This window comes from Erinaceus europaeus, chromosome 3, assembly GCF_950295315.1.
Source record: "Erinaceus europaeus chromosome 3, mEriEur2.1, whole genome shotgun sequence".
Classification (NCBI taxonomy): domain Eukaryota; kingdom Metazoa; phylum Chordata; class Mammalia; order Eulipotyphla; family Erinaceidae; genus Erinaceus; species Erinaceus europaeus.
The window spans coordinates 38,877,728-38,898,365 of NC_080164.1; the positions used below are offsets into that span (position 1 = coordinate 38,877,728).

Here is a 20,638-nt window from a genome sequence, read left to right on the forward strand (position 1 = left end):
TTTTTCTCAAAAGCATACATTCCTTGCCAAAACCTGGGGCTCTGTGGGAAACTTTTCTCAGTATAACCCAAGGACCCCTCAAATTAGCTGAGTGCACCACCAACCTGCAGGTGTTAGACACTGGTGTTCAGAGCTGATGGACTCCTAAACCAACAGACTCAGTTGGTAGGACCCAATGAGAGAGGATTTCTACCCAGGGCCCACTACTGGGCCTCAGCCCCAGTCAGCTCAACTCTAATCTTTCTCCACTCTTAAATCTCTACCAATACCCCCTAACTCAGGCACAAGAAGGAAAACTAACCCTCAAAAGGCTAACAAACACATGAAAATTCGCTCCAGGTCACTGACTGTCAGAAATGTAAATAAAGACAACTTTGAGATACCTCCTTACCCCTGTAAGAATGGCATACATAAAAAATGACAGACAACAAATGCTGGAAAGGTTGTGGGGACAAAAGAACCCTTCTGTACTGCTGATGGGAATGTAAATTGGTCCAACCTCTGTGAAGAGAAGTCTGGAGAACCCTCACGAAGCTAGAGATGGACCTTCTATATGACTCAGTAATTCCTCTCCTAGGGATATACCCCAAGGACTCCATAATGCCCAACCAAAAAGATATGTGTACACCTATGTTCATAGCAGCACAATCTGTAATAGTGAAAACCTGGAAGCAACCCAAGTGCCCAACAAGAGATGAATGGCTGAGAAAGCTGTGGTATATATACACAATGGAATACTACACAGCTATGAAGAACAATGAACCCACCTTCTCTGACCCATCTTGGATGGAGCTAGAATGAATTATGTTAAGTGAGCTAAGTCAGAAAGACAAAGATGAGTATGAAATTATCCCATTCATAAACAGAATTTTAAAAAGAAGAACAGAAAGGGAAACTCAAAGCAGGATCTGACTGAGTTTGGAGTAGGGCACCAAAGTAAAAAATCTCTGGGTGGAGGGTGAGAAAGTATATGTTCAGCTTCACTGGTGGGGGGAGACTCAGTCCTTTGGTGGTGGGAAGGGTGTTGATGTACACACCTATTAACTTGTAGTAGTTAATATGAGAGGGGCAAAAACTAATTGAATGTCTCAAACCTTTTAATGCACAGACCATAAGCTGAGTATATGTTCCTTCAGTCTAAGCACTTAAGATTTCAAACGTGTAACCAGGCTGAATTTTAACAGTGGTCTCAAATTGTTAATACATTTCTAATAAAGACTTGTTCTATGAAATGTCTCTCCTAAAGCTTAGAGCAAGGAGAAAAGAAGCAACTGGTGGCAATACTTTATAAGACACGGCTATATACAAATACTGTCAAATGACATAAATTATGGTGACGTCATGTATGATACAGCAAATCCTAACAATGGGTACTTCAAAGTTAACCCAATTGCCAAATAACTTGATTATAGCAATCAAATCTATTTCCCTCTTAAACCCTAAGACAGCAGAAACTTCCTGCTTCTTCTATAAAGCCCATATTTTCCCCTGTCCTGGAACCTCTAGAGTAGGGCTCACTTTCCTGCATGCTTCTCTCAATTCATACCAAATTATACTGCATCTGCTGATCCCAACCTAATCAATGCAAAACATTTCACCTTGGCATGCTTCACTTCATACTGTCCAGAGACGTCAGACGTGGAATGTCAACTCTTCAGCCCCATTACTCAGGCATGACCTTTCCTTGTTCATAGGATTTTCTAAGTCCATTTTGGGTGGTTCATTTCCTAACAAAGTCCCAAAACCTAGATATAGACCAGGTCCCATAACATAGGACATATGTACACATGTATCCATAAATTAAGGCAAAATATATACCTGAAAACAAAAGTGCACAGTAGTCTGCAGTGAGTCAATAAATGAAACAAGCAAGTAGAAAGACCTAAAAAGACATTATAAAGTTCCTAATGAAATAGTTTCTACTTTGCCCTAGATAGCCTCCTCACCAACTTCCAGCAGTCATTCCAAAGCTAACCTTATCAAAGTAAGGACTACAAAAGCTGAATAAGTGCAAGAGACTCACATACTTTAATGATGACTCTTTAGTCACTGTCAGGTCACCCCATCATCTGGGGTCTTAGTTGGGGAGTCCTGGGATTCCCACAAAGACCTGATAAGCCTAAACCTCGAATAGATCCCTCTCTCCATTATCACTGATCATCTCCATCAAGAACAACACAATGGATCCCTTTGGGGGCCCCCATAGGACCTTGCCCTCAATGTGAATCAACAATGGTAGAGAATGTTCTGTCCTCTGAAGGGAAGTTGGATAACATACTCTATCTACCATCTGAGGAAGATAGGTCCTGAAATTGGTGCAACTTGGAATGTTCCTACTCGTGACCACAGAATATGAGTTCAGACCTATAGGGATGCAGAGGTCTCATAGAATCCTAAGCTGAATATGGGCCCCAGATCAAATCTATGGGGTTTACAGTCAACAATATTTATACACTTTTCCCATACTTGGGAGCTACTCTCTTCCCTGATCCAGCTTTCTAGACCTATTTCCAGTCATTACATTATCTCCCCAGATAATAACTTGGGTCCACTTGCATATCAGCGGTCAGACTCAGGCAAAATCTAGTATAGTCATGGGCCCATTGAAATATACCTAACATAAACCTAATAGTTATTTCCAAAATGGCGACCCCAAATCTTCATCTGCAATATTCCAGCCTTTAGACTCATGATTAGTCACCAATTTGTTTGGCTTTGTATGCTAACTCTTTTTCCAGGTACCAGGTTCCAGATGCTAGCATGATACCAACTGGACTTCCCTGAACAGATGATTCCACCATTGTGTCCTGGAGCCCCACTTCCCCAGAACTCTGTCCCACTAGGGAAAGAGAGAGACAGGCTGGGAGTATGGGTTGACCTGTCAATGCCTATGTTCACCGGGGAAGCAATTACAGAAGCCAGGCCTTCCACTTTCTGCACCCCATAATGACCCTGGGTCCATACTCCCAGAGGGATATAGAATAGGAAAGCTATCAGAGGAGCAGAGGAGAGGATAGGATGGTATATGGAGTTCTGGTGGTAGGAATTGTGTGGAATTATACCTTTCTTATCTTATGGTCTTGTCAATGTTTCCATTTTATAAATAAAATTTTTGAAAATATATATCTTAAAATTGAAAAAAGAAAAGCTAACCCTCTAATCTTGATAGAACTCTACTGATTGGGACAACCTGAGTTTCATTGCCAAGAATAAAACTTAATATGCTCCAGGGTTCTCCATGAATGATAAGAGCAAGTTGCCAGTAACAGAGATAACAAACACTTGACATGTCTGTAATCTGAAGGAAGAGTTGATTGAGAAGCATGAAAAATGCAATGCTGGCCTTGAAGGCAGCCTGGTAAATGGGAAAACCACAAGCATGGGAGATGGCATAGACCAGGGTTCAAATTCCAGTCCTTAATTTTAAGAAGAGGGATAACATACCTTGCATAATTTATATGTAATAACATTTTGTGAAAGTCATAAAATCATAATACCTATCTCCCAACTCATAAATATGCACACAGAGACAAAAAGAGGTAAGACTTAACTGAGTCTTCTTTTCCACTATGTCAACAATTAAATCACTTCTCTCAGCTCTGCCTCCAAACTAGATCTAGAAAGCAGTCCTTTCTTGCCATCTTCAGTGTCCCCCAGAAGCCATTCCTCTGTGCCCCAACCCCACACCGAGCCTGTCTCCAGCTGCCCCTCTTCTGTCAATCCAAGCATTGCTTTTCTCTGTTCTGACATAGAGCTCCTAGTAGAGGAAAGACCAAAACTTACTAAAATCACAGTCTTCATGCTGCCAATGATAGTTGGTATCTATTGCCTTTCTGGTTTTACCTGTCCACACATGGAAGGCATGTTTTCTTCCTCTTACTTCCTAATCTCAACTTGTCCCACACAAGACTCAAAACTGGATTGTGCTAGTCTCTGCACACCATCCCTCTCCATTAAGAAGTCAAATCAGAGCCAGTTTCTCAAAAAGGACCCTGGCCAGTCACACACCAAGATTTATTTTATTTTTTCCTTTATTTATTTATTTATTTATTGGTTTTTTGGTTTTTACCAGAGCACTTCTCAGATCTGGCTTATGGTGGTGCAGGGGATTGAATCTGGGACTTGAGCACCTTAGGCATGAAAGTCTCTTTATATAACCATTATGCTATCTACCCTACCCACACCAAGATCTATTTTCATCACAGCACTCAGCACTGCCCATTATTTTCATGTTCGTGGATTTGCTTCCTGCAGTATGTAAGACTCTTGAGAGTATGGACCTTTATTGTCATGTCACAAAATATGCTCAGTGCCTGAACAAGGTCTCACCCATGCCAAGAATTTAACTACTCATACCATTCATGGATATGAATGTATGTATATGTATGTATAGTGAAAAACAGATGACACTCCAGAAAGGATCCCAGGAAAAGAGGTGCAATTGAAAGCTGTTGCAATAAACATCTATACTCATTGCTTACCTATTGTCATACAAGATATAAGACTATGTACACCTGCAAACTGATAATGAGTAAACAATGTAATGAATATCAATGACTAGTATGAATTTAAAGACTTAGTTTGAAAACAAAACTGAAATTATCCTCTGCAAATTCTATTAAGGACAGCTACCCTGACAAACCATTTTCTGCTTGATTGCATAAAATAATGAAACAATGAGCTAATTGCTCTTTTTATGTGATAATGATCCATTAACCCTGATATCACCTGCCTAATTAAACAACACTTGCAGCTGAATACATGATTCTGGGTAGTTTTTTTCCCCTGTACTTCATATAATGATCTTCTAAGAAATGTAAAAAAAAAAAAGTGTTTTTTCTGTTACCCTCTGATGATGATGACAGCTTCAAAGACTCATGTCACTCACCTGCCCTGAGAGGCTACAATTATCAGTGGGCTTTGGAGCTCTTAAACCAACAACTACCCCCCAACTCTTCATCTGCACTATTCCAGCCTTTAGGTCCATGATTAGTCAACAATTTGCTTGGCTTTGTATGTTAACTCTCTTGTCAACCACCAGGGTCCAGATGCTAGCATGATGCCAACCAGACTTCTCTGGACAGAAAACCCCACCAACGTGTCCTGGAGCTCCACTTCCCCAGAGGCCTTCCCCAATGGGAAAAAAGAGAGACAGGCTGGGAGTATGGATCGACCTGTCAATGCCCATGTTCATCGGGGAAGCAATTACAGAAGTCAGACTTTTCACCTTCTGCATCCCACAATGACCTTGGGTCCGTACTCCCAGAGGGTTAAAGAATAGGAAAGCTATCAGGGGAGGGGATGGGATACAGAGTTCTGGTGGTGAGAAATGTGTGAAGTTGTACCCCTCTTATCCTATGGTTTAGTCAATGTTTCCTTTTTATAAATAGAATTTTTTTAAAAAACCAACAACTTGGTAATTACACCAAATATAAACCAATGACAGAAAGAATCTCAAACTCACCACAGGTGTACCTTCCTAAATAACACACCTAGTTTGCTAAATGCATCCTGTATATCAGGTACTACATTCACAATTGCATTCAGACCTAATATTCCAAATATCCAGATTAACAAAATAAAAATCAGAGAGGTTATAAAATTTTTCCAAGAATACAGTTACTAAGTGTCCTAGTCATGATACATCATCAAAATAGTTATGATTTATTTTTATTAGTGATGCAATAATGGTTTATAAGATCATAAGAGTACATGGGGTACAATCCCACCCTGCACCCACCACCACAGTTCTGTGCCCCACTCCCACCTCTCTACCCCTGCCCAAGGATAACTACCATAGTTTCACAAAGTCTTAAAGACAGTAGTCAAACTTATCTTTGGCTATTTTTTTTTACACAAGTTAATGCGTTTCAATTACTTATAATGTATATGTGACCAAAACCATGCAGTAGTTGCCTTTCAGAGAAAAGCAGTTTGGTAACAGATAGAAACTGTGGCAGTAAGGGTCCTTAGACAGACACACACACACACACACACACACACACACACACACACACACACACTGACTGAAGAATAAAATTTCTTGGCTTTCAAAGAGTGGAAACAGCTTAAATGCGTGTCAACAGATGACTGACTAAAGGAGTTAAGGGATATATATTCTATGGGATATTACTCTGCTATCAGAAAAGATGATATCGTGTCCTTTAGGACAAAAAGGATAGAACTGGAGCTGGGAGGTGATTATACTTAATGAAATAAGTAAAGAGATGAAAGACAACTAACAGATGGTTTCATTCATATGTAGAATCTAGACATCTGACTGACATGAGCTTGCCAAAAAAAAAAAAAAATCCAAACAAAACAGAAGCAAGCACACTATTTGTAGGATTTGTGAGAACTATGGTAGTTATCTTTGGGAGGTGGTAAGGTGAGGATACAGAAGCTCAGTGGTGGGTGTGGTGTGGAAATATACACTATAATCTCATAATCTTGTTAACAAACTATTAATAACAAATTAAAAATATAATAGAAAAATTCCTTGGCTTTGCCTCTTCCCCTTCTCCCTCACATTTTTATTAAATACAGAACCAGAGGATGGGAGGTAGCACAATCCTGATGATGCAAAAAAACTTTCATGCCTGAGAATACAGGATTTCAGTTTCAATCCCAGGAATCGTCATAATTTAGAGCTGAAAAATGCTCCAGTGGACACCGGAAGAAGTCAGGTGCTGCTTCCCTTATCTGAGTGGGGAGAGGAGAAAAGAAAGACACCCCAAAGTTGTAATAGGTGTTGTGAGGGAATGTGAGAGAGTGAGTTACATTAACTCTTCCTTTTCATAAATTCCCAGTTTAAAAGAGCTTAATAGCCATAGAATAATGACAGGAAAAAAAAAAAAAAGCTAGCCTCTCAGGAACTGCCTAGACCAGCTGGCTGCTCCCTGATAAGGACTAGCCTAGTGCACTGAAGTGGCATTGCAAAATATGTGGTCATGTTTGAGTCTGAAAGTTTAAAATTAACCTGCTCTACTCTGCTTCTGTAATACTTGTTTTGCTTAGATATAGATTGATGCCATAAGATAGAGTTTAACATGTATGGATGTGGAAAGTAGCCTCTGCCTCCTTAGATAAAAGTGACTACCCCCATCCCAGAGGGCTATAAAAAGCCCTAGGTTAAAGAGCTCGAAGTCCCACAAGCTTTGGGGCTACTTTGACATTCCGGCTTGTAGACCTCTTAGCTGAGACACAAACCCCCACCCATGTGTCTACCCCTCAGCTAAGACCCTCTGTGTGTCTATGTCTGTGTGAGTTTATAATACTGGCTATTCTATGTGCTTGTATGAATAAATACTTAAACCATCAATTTCTTGTGTCAGCTCAGTTTGTGATAGGGCTTGGTCAGTAGCAACTTAACAGTCTTAAGTGTGGCTTATAAAGGAAGTGAAGGCAAGGTCTTAGAAGTGAATAAAAGGGGCCGAGTGGTGGTGCACCTGATTAGTGCACATGCTATAGTGCTCAAGGTTCTGGGTTCAAGCCCCCAGTCCCCACCTGTAGGCAGGAACTTTGCAAATGGTGAAGCAGGTCTGTAGGTGTCTCTCTCTCTCCCTCTGTCTCCCCCTCCCCTCTCTATTTTTAGCTGTCTCTATCCAATAAAGATAATACAAAAAATTTTTAAGAAGTGAATAAAAATGGCTTTTTGCATAACCATTATGCTAACTCCCGGGAATCATTCGTGATTCTTTTTAAGCAACACCTGTCAGTGGACCAACAGCCCTGAGGAAACTGGCCCTTAGGCCCCCTCTCAGATCCAGAGCCAACCCTCCCACAAAACTCAAACTCTTATTTGGCTGACTTTACTTTTTCTCTTGAATGTCAAAGGGTAACCATTCTGTAGTAATGACACAAGGGGTGGAAAAGAGACAGGCCAGTTAGTGAGTGAGAAACAGAGAGGAAGAGAAAGAGAGAGTCACCACAGTACCACTCCACTACTCATGAAGCTTTCCCTTAGCAAAATGTTTCCATGTAGTACCAAGGGGTTCATACCAAGGTGTTCACATAAGCAGGTAAGTATCACTGGGCCCCCAAATTCTTCACATTTTTAGATAAAACCCTACCTAGTTATGATTTACTTCTTTATATTGGAAGATACTTGATAAGTTTGCCAAATAATTTAGAATTACCTTCAACACAAGTTTGTCTCCTCCTCATACCATTATCACTCTCTCAGCAATCTGAAGCCTCCTTCTCAAAAAGAAGAACAAGCATCATACAAAGCTTTAGGGGCCACGTGGTGGCACACCTGGTTGAGTGCACATGTTACAATGCCCAAGGACCCAGGTTGGATCCCCCAGTCCCTAACTGCAGGGAGAAACCTTTGCAAGTGGTGAAGTAGTGCTGCAGGTGTCTCTGCCTATCACCCCCTCCCCCTCTCGATTTCTAGTTGTTTCTATTCAATAAATAAATAAAGATAAGTAAAATTAAAATTTTGTGAGAATTTTTTTCTAAAAAGCTTCAAGTACTCTTGCAGAGAGCTCCACATTCTGAGTCACCCTTCAATTACCTCTCTAGTAAAAATAACATTGTTACAAATGAGGTTAATCACTCTTACTGGCTGGTGTTAATCACCTACATTATCTGTCCTGTCTGATAGCCATTGTGAATAAAGAAACTAAAAAGGTAGAAGAGACAGAAATTGATACTCAAGGGAGTGGGGAGTTTGGGGGAAAAGGAAGCATAATAGAACCAAAATGAATTCAGGAAACATATGACTCACATCTGATCAGTTACATACTCTGCCAAAGTCAGTTGATTCTTCCTGTCAGGGTGGTCATTATATAGTTAAAAAATAACATAAATGTCATTTATGGAGGGGACAAGAGTCATTGACAGTAGCCCTTGTAAATAGTCCAATAAATGAATGCCAGGTCTACAGATTAAAGTCAGCAGAAAGAATAGAAAAGAAGCAAGGAAGCAGCCCACAAGGCAAGTGTGGGGATAATTGTGAAAGCATGGTAGAACATGGGGAAACTCCCGTCATAAAGATGGAGGTCTGAAAAGATAGCCTCTCCCTTTCAGGGATCAAGCATGGAGGAGAAAAGCTTTCCTGACTCAGTTTCCCCTTATCAGTCTCACAAGCATTACAAGAACCTACACCCCCCCTAACACTTAACTCATTTTCTTGTTATAAACCAAATGGTTTGCCTGCTCAAAAGCTCACCTGCTGTGATCACACATACTCCATATATCACCATTCTGCCTAGACCAAAAGGCTCTCCTTCCTATTTCCTTAAACCCCTCCTCCACTTTGATCTAACTTCTGTATCTTATCTCTCTTCCTTCAAGGATCCTGTATGTCTGCTTCTCTCTTGCTGGATAATTAACATGTCCTACTAAATACCTTCAGCTAATTGACTCTCTTGCCTAATTGCCAATAATCATTCCGGAACTCTCCCTTACCACTATCAATTCTCCTCATTCCTTAGAACCTTCACCATGGGGGTTCTGACCTTCAAAAGCCCACTATTATCACCACATATGAAAAATGTCCTTTGTTCCTTTCTGCTATTTAAGCCCAGCCTTCTGTACAATAAATGGATCATTTGCAACCAAGTTGTCTCCTGGTCTTTTCCTGTTGTTAGCCACTAGAGTTAGCACGAGAGGCCAGTATGACTTTCGTCTGCTGAGAGGTCCCCCACTTGAGTACCAGCAGGCATGCATAATCTGGTGTGTGCCAAGGTTCACCATCCAAAAGTGTCCTACCCTTGACCTGGCCCTGAAATCAACATCTCCACCACTGGATACTCTAAGGACCAACACATTGTTTCCAAAATGTCCCTGATGAAAATGAAAATGCATCACAGGGCAGAGAGAAAGGACATTAATCTCTTCCAGTTGACACAGCTCCACAATGTATCCATAAAGGCCTGAGCCCAGGGGTGTGGCACATCTGGTTAAGCACTCACATCACAGTGCACAAGGACCCTGGTTCAAACCCCAGTTCCTCACCTGCAAGGGAAAATCTTCATGAGTGATGAAATAGGGCTGTTGGTCTCTCTCTGTCTTTCTCCCTATCTATCTCCCCCTCCCTCTCAATTTATCTGTCTCTGTCCAATAATAAATAAATAAAAATATTTTTAAGACCTGAGTCCTGAGAGGGAAGGGCATAAAAAAATCAAACATTTAAGAAAAAACTGATACCAAATTAGATGAAATTATCCAAAAAACCTACCTCAGAGATAGGTCAAGACTTAGATGGCATCACTAGAAAGTTCTACCAAATATTTAAAGAAATAACAACACAAACAGGGAAAGACATTACAAGAGTTAATAAGCCCAGCATTTTCTGTTCTTAAAAACACCTTTCTTTCAATAATTTTCTAATTTACAATCTGTCTTGCATGAGATATACAAGATAAAGGTGAGTGGACTGGTTTGGCAGTTTATGAAGATTTATATTTTTACATCTGACACTTTAGAATGTAAGAAATGTCAGCCAATCAGATTGATGGGGTTTACAGTCAATAATATTTATACCCATTCCTCATATTAGGAAGCCACACTCTTTCCTGATCCAGCTTTCTGTCCCTTTTTCAGCCATGACATCACCTCCCCAGACAATAACTTGGATCTACCTGGATATCATATTTCATGCTCAGAGAGAAAAAAAAACTAGTATAGCTATAGGCCCTTTGAAATATAACTAAAATATACCTACTAGCTATCTATAAAATGGAGGACCCCCAGCAACATTTCATCTGTACTATTCCAGCATTTAGGCCCATGAATGTTCAACAATTTGTTTGGGCTTGTATGTTAACTCTCTTTTCAGCCACTAGGTTCCAGATGTTAGCATGATGCCAACCAGACTTCCCTGGACAGACAACCCCACCAGTGTGTCCTGAAGCTCTGCTTCCCCAGACCCCACCCTACTACGGAAAGAGAGAGGCAGGCTGGGAGTATGGATCGACCTGTAAATGCCCATATTCAGTGGGGAATCAACTACATGAGCCAGAACTTCCACCTTCTGCATCCTACAATGACCTTGGGTCCATACTCCCAGAGGGTTAAAGAATAGGAAAGCTATCAGGGGAGGGGGTAGGATATGGAGATCTGGTGGTGGGAATTGTGGGGAGTTGTACCCCTCTTATCCTATGGTTTTGTTAATGTCTCCATTTTTAAATAAATTTTAAAAATTTAAAAAAAAAGAAATGTTAGCCAAAATTAAAGATATTGGGTAATGTCTTATTCAATACTCTGTAACCATATGTTTTAAAAATCAAGGGGTGTACTACATCAAATTGAAAAGCTTCTGCACATCCAAAGAAACTAGTAAACAAACAAAGAGACCCCTCACAGAATGGGAGAAGATCTTCACATGCCATACATCAGACAAGAAACTAATCACCAAAATATATAAAGAGCTCAGAAAACTTAGCACCAAAAAAGCAAATGACCCCATCCAAAAATGGGCAGAGGATATGAACAAAACAGTCACCTCAGAGGAGATCCAAGAGGCTAACAAACATATGAAAAACTGCTCTAAGTCACTGATTGTCAGAGAAATGCAAATTAAGACAACATTGAGATACCACCTCACTCCTGTAAGAATGGCATACATCAAAAAGGACAGCAACAACAAATGCTGGAGAGGCTGTGGGGACAGAGGAACCCTTTTGCATTGCTGGTGGGAATGTAAATTGATCCAGCCTCTGTGGAGAGCAGTCTGGAAAACTCTCACAAGGCTAGACATGGACCTTCCATATGATCCAGTAATTCCTCTCCAAGGACTCCATAACACCCAACCAAAAAGAGGTGTGTACTCCCATGTTCATAGCAGCACAATTCATAATAGCTAAAACCTGGAAGCAACCCAGGTGCCCAACAACAGATGAGTGGCTGAGAAAGCTGTGGTATATATACACAATGGAATACTATACAGCTATCAAGAACAATGAACCCACCTTCTCTGACCTATCTTGGACAGAGCTAGAAGGAATTATGTTAAGTGAGCTAAGTCAGAAAGATAAAGATGAGTATGGGGTGATCCCACTCATCAACAGAAGTTGAGAAAGAAGATGTGAAAGGGAAACTAAAAGCAGGATCTGACTAAATTGAAAGTAGGGCACCAAAGTAAAAACCCTGTGGTGAGGGGTAGCTTCCTGGGCCGGTGGGGGGTGGGGGTAGGTGGGTGGGATGAGACACAGTCTTTTGGTGGTGGGAATGGTGTTTATGTATACTCCTAGTAAAGTGTAGTCATATAAATCACTGGTTAATTAATATGAGGGGAAAATTAATTATATGTCTCAAAGTTTTTAAAACACAGACTGAGTTTTCTTAATATATAGGATGTGTATTTGATATGCAGACTCTCTCAAAAACCTAGACCAAGTAAATCAGAGGCAACCAGTGCCACAGCTATTTACAAGATACTGGGTACTGTACAGCAAACCCTAACAAAAGGACTTTTCAAAGTTAACCCAATTACCAAATAATGTGATGATAACATTAACTATCCATTGTCTTTTTGAACCCTAAGACAGCAGGAACCTCACATCTCCACTACAGAGCCTATATTTCTCCCAGTCCTGGAACCTTAGGATAGGGCTCACTTTCCCGCATGCCTCTCCCAATCCATATCAAATAATATTGCATCAGCCCATCACAACCTAATCAACGCAACGATTGCCACCTCAACATGCTTCAGCTCAGACTGTGTCCAGATACTTCAGGTGAGGAATGACAACCCTTCAGCTTCATTACTCAGGTGAGACCTTTCCTTTCATAGTATTGTCTAATTCCATCCCAAGTGGATCACTTTCTAACAAAGTCCCAAAACCTAGATATAGACCAGGTTCTGTGAGAGAGAGCATATGTTCACACGTATCCATAAACTAGTGCAAAATATATACCCAAAAGCAGAAGTATACTAGAGTTTGCAGTGAGTACCCCCCCCAACACTTCCTCTCTACTATTCCAACCTTTGGGTCCATGATTGCTCAACAATTTGTTTGGCTTTGTATGTTAACTCTCTTTTCAGCCACCAGGTTTCAGATGCCATCAGGATGCCGGCCAGGCTTCCCTGGACTGAAGATCCCACCAATGTGTCCTGGAACTCCACTTCCCCAGAGACCCACCCTACTAGGTAAAGAAAGAGGCAGACTGGGAGTATGGATAGACCAGTCAACATCCATGTTCAGCGGGGAAGCAATTCCAGAAGCCAGACCTTCCACCTTCTGCAACCCACAATGACCCTGGGTCCATGCTCCCATAGGGATAGAGAATGGGAAAGCTATCAGGGGAGGGGAGGGGATATGGAGATTGGGTGGTGGGAATTATGTGGAGTTGTACCCCTTCTACCCTATGGTTTCATTAATTTATCCTTTCTTTAATAAAAAATAAATTTAAAAAAAAATCAAGGGGTGATCCCTGGGCAGATTACCTTACTAACCTGTCCCAGAAACTCGCCTCTCCTGAATCATCCCCAAGTAGGTAAAGATAGAAACAGGCTGGGAGTATGAATTGATCTGCCAATGTCCATGTCCAGTGAAAAAGCAATTACAGAATCCAGAACTCCTTCCTTTTGCACACCAAAAAGAATTTTGGTCCATACTCCCAGAGAGGTAAAATAATAGAGGAAGACTGTGCCCCCCCCCCCATGCAATTCAGATTTCAGGCTCAGGGGAAAAAAAAAAAAGCTAGTATAGCCACTGGCCCTTTAAAATATGACTACTAGCTATCTACAAAATGGAGGATCCCGCCCCAACACTTCATCTGTACTATTCCAGCCTTTAGGTCCATATTGTTCAACAATTTGTTTGGCTTTGTATGTTAACTCTCTTTTCAGCCACCAGGGTCCAGATGCTAGCATGATGCCAACCAGACTTCCCTGGAGAGACAACCCAACCAATGCGTCCTGGAGCTCTGCTTCCCCAGACCCCTTCACCACTAGGGAAAGAGAGAGACAGGCTGGGAGTGTAGATCTACCTGTCAATGCCCATGTTCAGTGGGAAAGCAATTACAGAAGCCAGAACTTCTACCTTCTGCATCCCACAATGACCTTGGGTCCATACTCCCAGAGGGTTAAAGAATAGGAAAGCTATCAGGGGAGGAGATGGGATAAAGAGTTCTGGTGGTGGGAACTGTGTGGAGTTGTACCCTTCTTATCCTATGGTTTAGTCAATGTTTCCTTTTTTTATTTATTTTTTATTTAAGAAAGGATAAATTAACAAAACCATAGGGTTGGAGGAGTACAACTCCACACAATTCCTACCACCCAATCTCCATATCCCACCCCCTCCCCTGATAGCTTTCCCATTCTCTATCCCTATGGGAGCATGGACCCAGCGTCCTTGTGGGTTGCAGAAGGTGGAAGGTCTGGCTTCTGGAATTGCTTCCCCGCTGAACATGGATGTTGACTGGTCGGTCCATACTCCCAGTCTGCCTCTCTCTTTCCCTAGTAGGGTGGGTCTCTGGGGAAGCAGAGCTCCAGGACACATTGGTAGGTTCTTCAGTCCAGGGAAGCCTGGCCGGCATCCTGATGGCATCTGGAAACTGGTGGCTGAAAAGAGAGTTAACATACAAAGCCAAACAAATTGTTGAGCAATCATGGACCCAAAGGTAGGAATAGTGGAGAGGAAGTGTTGGGGGGGGTGCTCACTGCAAACTCTAGTGTACTTCTGCTTTCAGGTATATATTTTGCACTAGTTTATGGAACATGTTAGTGAGAACATGTGCTCTCTCTCACAGAACCTGGTCTATATCTAGGTTTTGGGACTTTGTTTGGAAGTGAACCACCTGGGACGGAATTAGAGAATACTATGAAAGGAAAGGTCTCACCCGAGTAATGAAGCTGAAGGGTTGTCATTCCCCACCTGAAGTCTCTGGACACAGTCTGAGCTGAAGCATGTTGAGGTGGCAATCATTGCGTTGATTAGGTTGCGATCGGCAGATGCAATAATATTTGAATGTTTCCTTTTTATAAATAAAAAATTTAAAAAATAAAAAATAAAAGTATAAAATAAACAGTAAATCATTCTCTTGCAAATTGATAGTAAACAAGAAGAGGATGAAGAAGAAGTAGAAGAAAAATAGAGGAAGATGATCAGAGGGCTCTGAGCCCCAGTTCCACCAGACTCAAAATATTTGTCACCAGGTATAAGAATCTTTGTTCTTATACCATCACTGAAAAGGAAGTAAATCTGGAAAATACCAGAGGAAGTCAGAGCCTGTTATTAATTTGAGAGAGAAAAAGAAAGAGGAAGGACATTTGGAAGTAGTAATAGGTATAAATGTGACTTAGAAAGGAGTTGAAGACAGGAACACAGAAGCAAATTAAAATGGGCAAAAAAAATCTATAGAGATAGATTAAAGATGATAGATAGATAGATAATAGATCGATGATAGATAGATAGATAGATAGATAGATAGATAGTCAACCTATATCTGTGACCTTAGAAGAACTATTACAGTTTTTGCTGGAAGGGTACAGGGACACAGAATTCTGGTGGTAAGAACAGTGTGGAATTATATCCCTATTATCTTATAATTTTGTAACTCACTATTCAATCACTAATAATTCTTTAAATCAAAGGGTAGAATGGGATGAAAGCATAATATTTATGTAAAACAACTTTCATGCCTGAACCTTCATGGTCTCATGTTCAATCCCTAATACCCCCAATAATCTAAAGCTGAGAACTGCTAAAAAAAAATTAATTAAATAAAATAAGAAGTGGAGAGAAATAAAGGAAGGAAGCAAGAAATAAGGAAAGGGAAGTGGGGAGAAAAGTTGTGCAAAAATCAAGAGGTAGGGCTAGGCAGTAGTGTTCCTGATAGAGCATAAATGTTACCATGTCATCCCCATCAAGATCCCAAGCACATTTTTAGGAGACTAGAACAAATGCTACAAATGTTTATCTGGAACCAGAAAAGACCTAGAATTGCCAAACAATCTTGATAAAAAAGAACAGAACTGGAGGCATCATACTCCCAGATCTCAAATTATATTATAGGGCCATTGTCATCAAAACTGCTTGGTACTGGAACATTAATAGACACATCGACCAGTGGAATAGAACTGAGAGCCCAGAAGTAAGCCCCCACACCTATGGACATCTAATCTTTGACAAAGGTGCCCAGACTATTAAATGGGGAAAGCAGAGTCTCTTCAACAAATGGTGTTGGAAACAATGGGTTGAAATATGCAGAAGAATGAAACTGAACCACTGTATTTCACCAAATACAAAAGTAAATTCCAAGTGGATCAAGGACTTGGATGTTAGACCACAAGCTATCAGATACTTAGAAGAAAATATTGGCAGAACTCTTTTCCGCATAAATTTCAAAGACATCTTCAATGAAACGAATCCAATTACAAAGAAGACTAAGACAAGCATAAACCTATGGGACTACATCAAATTAAAAAGCTTCTGCACAGCAAAAGAAACCACTACCCAAACCAAGAGACCCCTCACAGAATGGGAGAAGATCTTTATATGCCATACATCAGACAAGAGTTTAATAACCAACATATATAAAGAGCTTGCCAAACTCAATAACAAGACAACAAATAACCTCATCCAAAAATGGGGGGAGGACATGGACAGAATATTCACCACAGAAGAGATCCAAAAGACCGAGAAATACATGAAAAAACTCTCCAAGTCTCTGATTGTCAGAGAAATGCAAATAAAGACAACAATGAGATACCACTTCACTCCTGTGAGAATGTCAGACATCAGAAAAGGTAACAGCAGCAAATGCTGGAGAGGGTGTGGGGTCAAAGGAACCCTCTTACACTGCTGGTGGGAATGTCAATTGGTCCAACCTCTGTGCAGAGCAGTCTGGAAAACTCTCAGAAAGCTAGAAATGGACCTACCCTATGACCCTGCAATTCCTCTCCTGGGGATATATCCTAAGGAACCTGACATATCCATCCAAAAAGATCTGTGTACACATATGTTCTTGGCAGCACAATTTGTAATAGCCAAAACCTGGAAACAACCCAGGTGTCCAACAACAGATGAGTGGCTGAGCAAGTTGTGGTATATATATACACAATGGAATACTACTCAGCTGTAAAAAATGGTGACTTCACCATTTTCAGCCAATCTTGGATGGACCTTGAAAAAATCATGTTGAGTGAAATAAGTCAGAAACAGAATGATGAGTACGGGATGATCTCAGTCTCAGGCAGAAGTTGAAAAACAAGATCAGAAAAAAAAAAAAAACACAAGTAGAACCTGAAATGGAATTGGCATATTGCACCAAAGTTAAAGACTGTGGGGTGGGTGGGTGGGGAGAATACAGGTCCAAGAAGGATTCAGAGGACCTAGTGGGGGTTGTATTGTTATATGGGAAACTGGGGAATGTTATGCATGTACAAACTATTGTGCTTACTGTTGAATGTAAAACATTAATTCCCCAATAAAAAAAATCAGAGTCAAAAAAAGAAAAAGAAAAAAGAAAAGACAGTAAGGGCAACAAAAGGGGAAATAAATATTTTTTTAAATGTTACCATGTCAAGGGGCAAGTTCAAGCCTCCAGTACCCACCTTCAGGGAGGGAGATACTCATGAGTGGTAAAGCAGTACTGAGAAGTCTTTCATATTTCTTTTTCTTTCCCCCCTTCCCTCTCAATTTCTCTGTCTCTATTTAAAAAAATCCACCAGGAGTAGTGAATTCATTATGCAGGTACCAAACTATAGTAATAACTCTCCTGCCAATGAAATAAAGTAATGTAAAATAAAATAAAATAAAGTAAGCCAGGGAAATAGCAGAGTGACTATGCAAAAGACATTTATATCTGAGGCTCTGAGGTCCAAGTTCATTCCCTGGCACCACCGTAAGCTAGAGTTGAACAGTGCTCTGGTTAAAAATAAATAAGGGAGCCAAGGGGTGGCACACCTGGTTGAGCACACATGTTACAATACACAAGGACCAGGGTTTGAGCCCCCAGTCCCCAACTGCAGGCGGGAAGTTTTGCAAGTGATGAAGCAGTGTCTCTGTCTCTCTTCCCCTCTGCCTCCCCCTTCACTCTTGATTTCTGACTGTCTCTACCTGATAAATAAAGATAATAACAATTAACAAATAAATAAACAGGGCTAAGGAGACAGTGAATAAGTATGCAAAGGACTTTTCATGTCTGAGACTCGGAGGTCCTAGGTTCAGTTCTATGCACCACCATAAGCCAGAGCTGAGAAGTGCCCTGGTATCTCAGTATCTCTCTCCTTTTCTCATTAAAACAAATAAATAAAATATTTAAAAAATAATAATAAACAGGGTGTGAAAATCTGCCTCACCACTATCATTACTTCAGTCCTGCTTCTAGCCCCAATTTTAACCGAGAGCTTACAGAAAACGATGGAAGTGCCAGCTCAGAATTAGAGAGCTGAACCCAGTCCACCAACACTGGGCAGGAAGAGGTGCTGGGGCAGATGTAAAAAGAGCAGGTATACCTGCAATATGGAAACAGTTATAACAAGGAGCCAGTGGGGACGCACCCAGTTGCATGTACATTTTAAAATGCACAAGGACTTAGTTCAAACTCCCAGTCCCCATCTGCAGAGGGAAAGTTTCACAAGTTGTAAAGCAATGCTTCAGTTGTGTGTGTGTGTGTGTGTGTGTGTCCCTCTCAATCACCCCTTCCCTCTTGATTTCACTGTCTCTATTCAAATAAATATATACACATATATAACTGTTTACATATATATGTATATATATTTTTAAAAAGGACACATTTGTAACAAACTTGCAGCATCTTTTAAGACTTTGAGATACAATATAAAAAGCATCCATTCAATGATAGTTTGGTGGAGGGTGAGGTGTGCTGACCTATCTGGGGGAGATGTGAAACTCTGCCCCTGTGAAAATAATAATCCTATAAATTAATATTTCCTCACTAAAGCAATAATTCAAGAGAGAGAGAAAGTTAGATGTTTCTTTCAATTTTTCTGTCCACCAGAGTGAATATCCTAGAGGAAGGACTCAGTGAGGTGTATTTATTATTAGCACTATAATAAAAATTACTTAATAAAGATAAAGACTGATATAACATTCACTACCACCACTCCAAGCTCTGTATCACTCAGGACAAAGCTCAGTAACTTGGGTCCTCCACACTATGGCCAGGGCCTGTCAACAAATCCCGTAACTTCCTTGGAGACTAAGGACCAAGAGCAGCCCCAGAGTAGGGAGTAAAACATTCACTCTCTGGGGACTGAACTGAATTTGATCACATGATCATCATAGGTGTCAACAGTCTGACAGTTTATTTATATGCCATGTTCCCACAAAGGAACTCCGTAATGGATTTATATGTCGGGATTAATCCACTAAATATCCATCCCCTGCCCCCTCTTCCCACCACCACCAATTGCTGACTTTGCAAATCAGAGCAACTGACCTATAAAAACAGCTAAGGACTCAAGAAACAGGAAAATAATTTCCCCCTGAAATCCTTCCAGACTATCAGATTTCCTAAGGGCATTTTTCTGTCATTGTTTTACTAGTTTATTTAAAACATATTTCTGAAAGATTCACCATTTGGTAGAAACTGTGCTAAATCATAGACATGCAAGGATGAACAAAATCATCATCATATCTGACCTTGGAGAGCTGAGAGCACCCTAGGAGGAACATAGACAACCAAACAATTAACTTACGACACAATTAACTTATAAGCAAGCACACACAGCACTAGGATGAGGGCTTCTGATATCAGGGCAAGCATAGAGTGACATCTGCATGGGACAGAAAAGAGATGTAAGATTCCTGGAGGAAGGGCCATCTAGGTTTAAGATTATAAGGGGGAAATTGGTCATTTGAGAACAGGAAGAAATATTAAATAAAACAGGGAAAACAGTATACACAAAATCCTGTCTATGGGAACGACCACACTGGGAGACTTCACACTTCCTGATTTCAAACTGGAGCCTGAACATAGATGATAGAGTGGTAAAAAGTTTGTCTGAAGATTGAAACAAGAACCAAGAAAAGAGAGCTTTAAAATTCAAGTGAATAGATGATTTTGTTCCATCCTTTTGGAGCAAAGATGCATGCTTTAAAGTGTTTGAGCAGAGGAAGTAATGTGATCTTCCTGGAAAGTGGCAAGGGTAGTGTACAGAGACCAGTTAGCAAGTGCCTACAACAAGAATAGGAATAAAGATGTGAGAACAACTAAATATACGTATATGTATAAATTTATATATATATGTAGAGAGAAAGAGTTATAAAAATAAGTCAACTCATATTTGCAACCTTCCAAGAATGGGGATACAGAACTCTGGTAGTTGTGCAAAATTATACCCCTGTTATAATTTTATAAATCAATATTAAGTCACTAATATAAAAAATGATCATAAAAAGTGGGTCTCTTCTTTTACTACCTAAACATAAAGCCTACTGTTTTTATTAATGATTTAATATTGATTTACAAAAGTATAAAATAACAGGGCTATATTTTTTTTGCCATCATGGTTATCACTGGGGCTCTGTGTCTGCACTACAAATCCACTGTTCCCAGTGGCAATTTTTTCCTTTTTTTTTTTGTTTTTGTTTTTGTTTTTTCTATTTTTATTTGACAGGACAGAGAGAAGTTGAAAGAGGAGGGGAGTTAGAAAGGGGGAGAGAAAGTTAGACACCTGCAGATCTGCTTCACCACTCATGAAGCATTCCCTCTGCAG

The 20,638-nt window shown here is 40.4% G+C and overlaps 1 protein-coding gene across 7 annotated transcripts in view; it reads right to left on the bottom strand.

Moving 5' to 3' along the window:
- Positions 1 to 20,638, bottom strand: part of DCDC2C (doublecortin domain containing 2C) — a 203,194-nt gene that overhangs the window by 162,032 nt on the left and 20,524 nt on the right. Inside the window, exon 1 of one of the 7 annotated variants that reach the window (XM_060187038.1) lies at positions 9,176 to 9,355. The exons of the other annotated variants lie outside the window; for them this stretch is intronic. The gene's annotated coding sequence lies outside the window, so the exon portion shown is untranslated. Of the gene's footprint in view, positions 1 to 9,175; positions 9,356 to 20,638 lie in introns of those variants that run through there. 7 annotated transcript variants of the gene reach the window in all.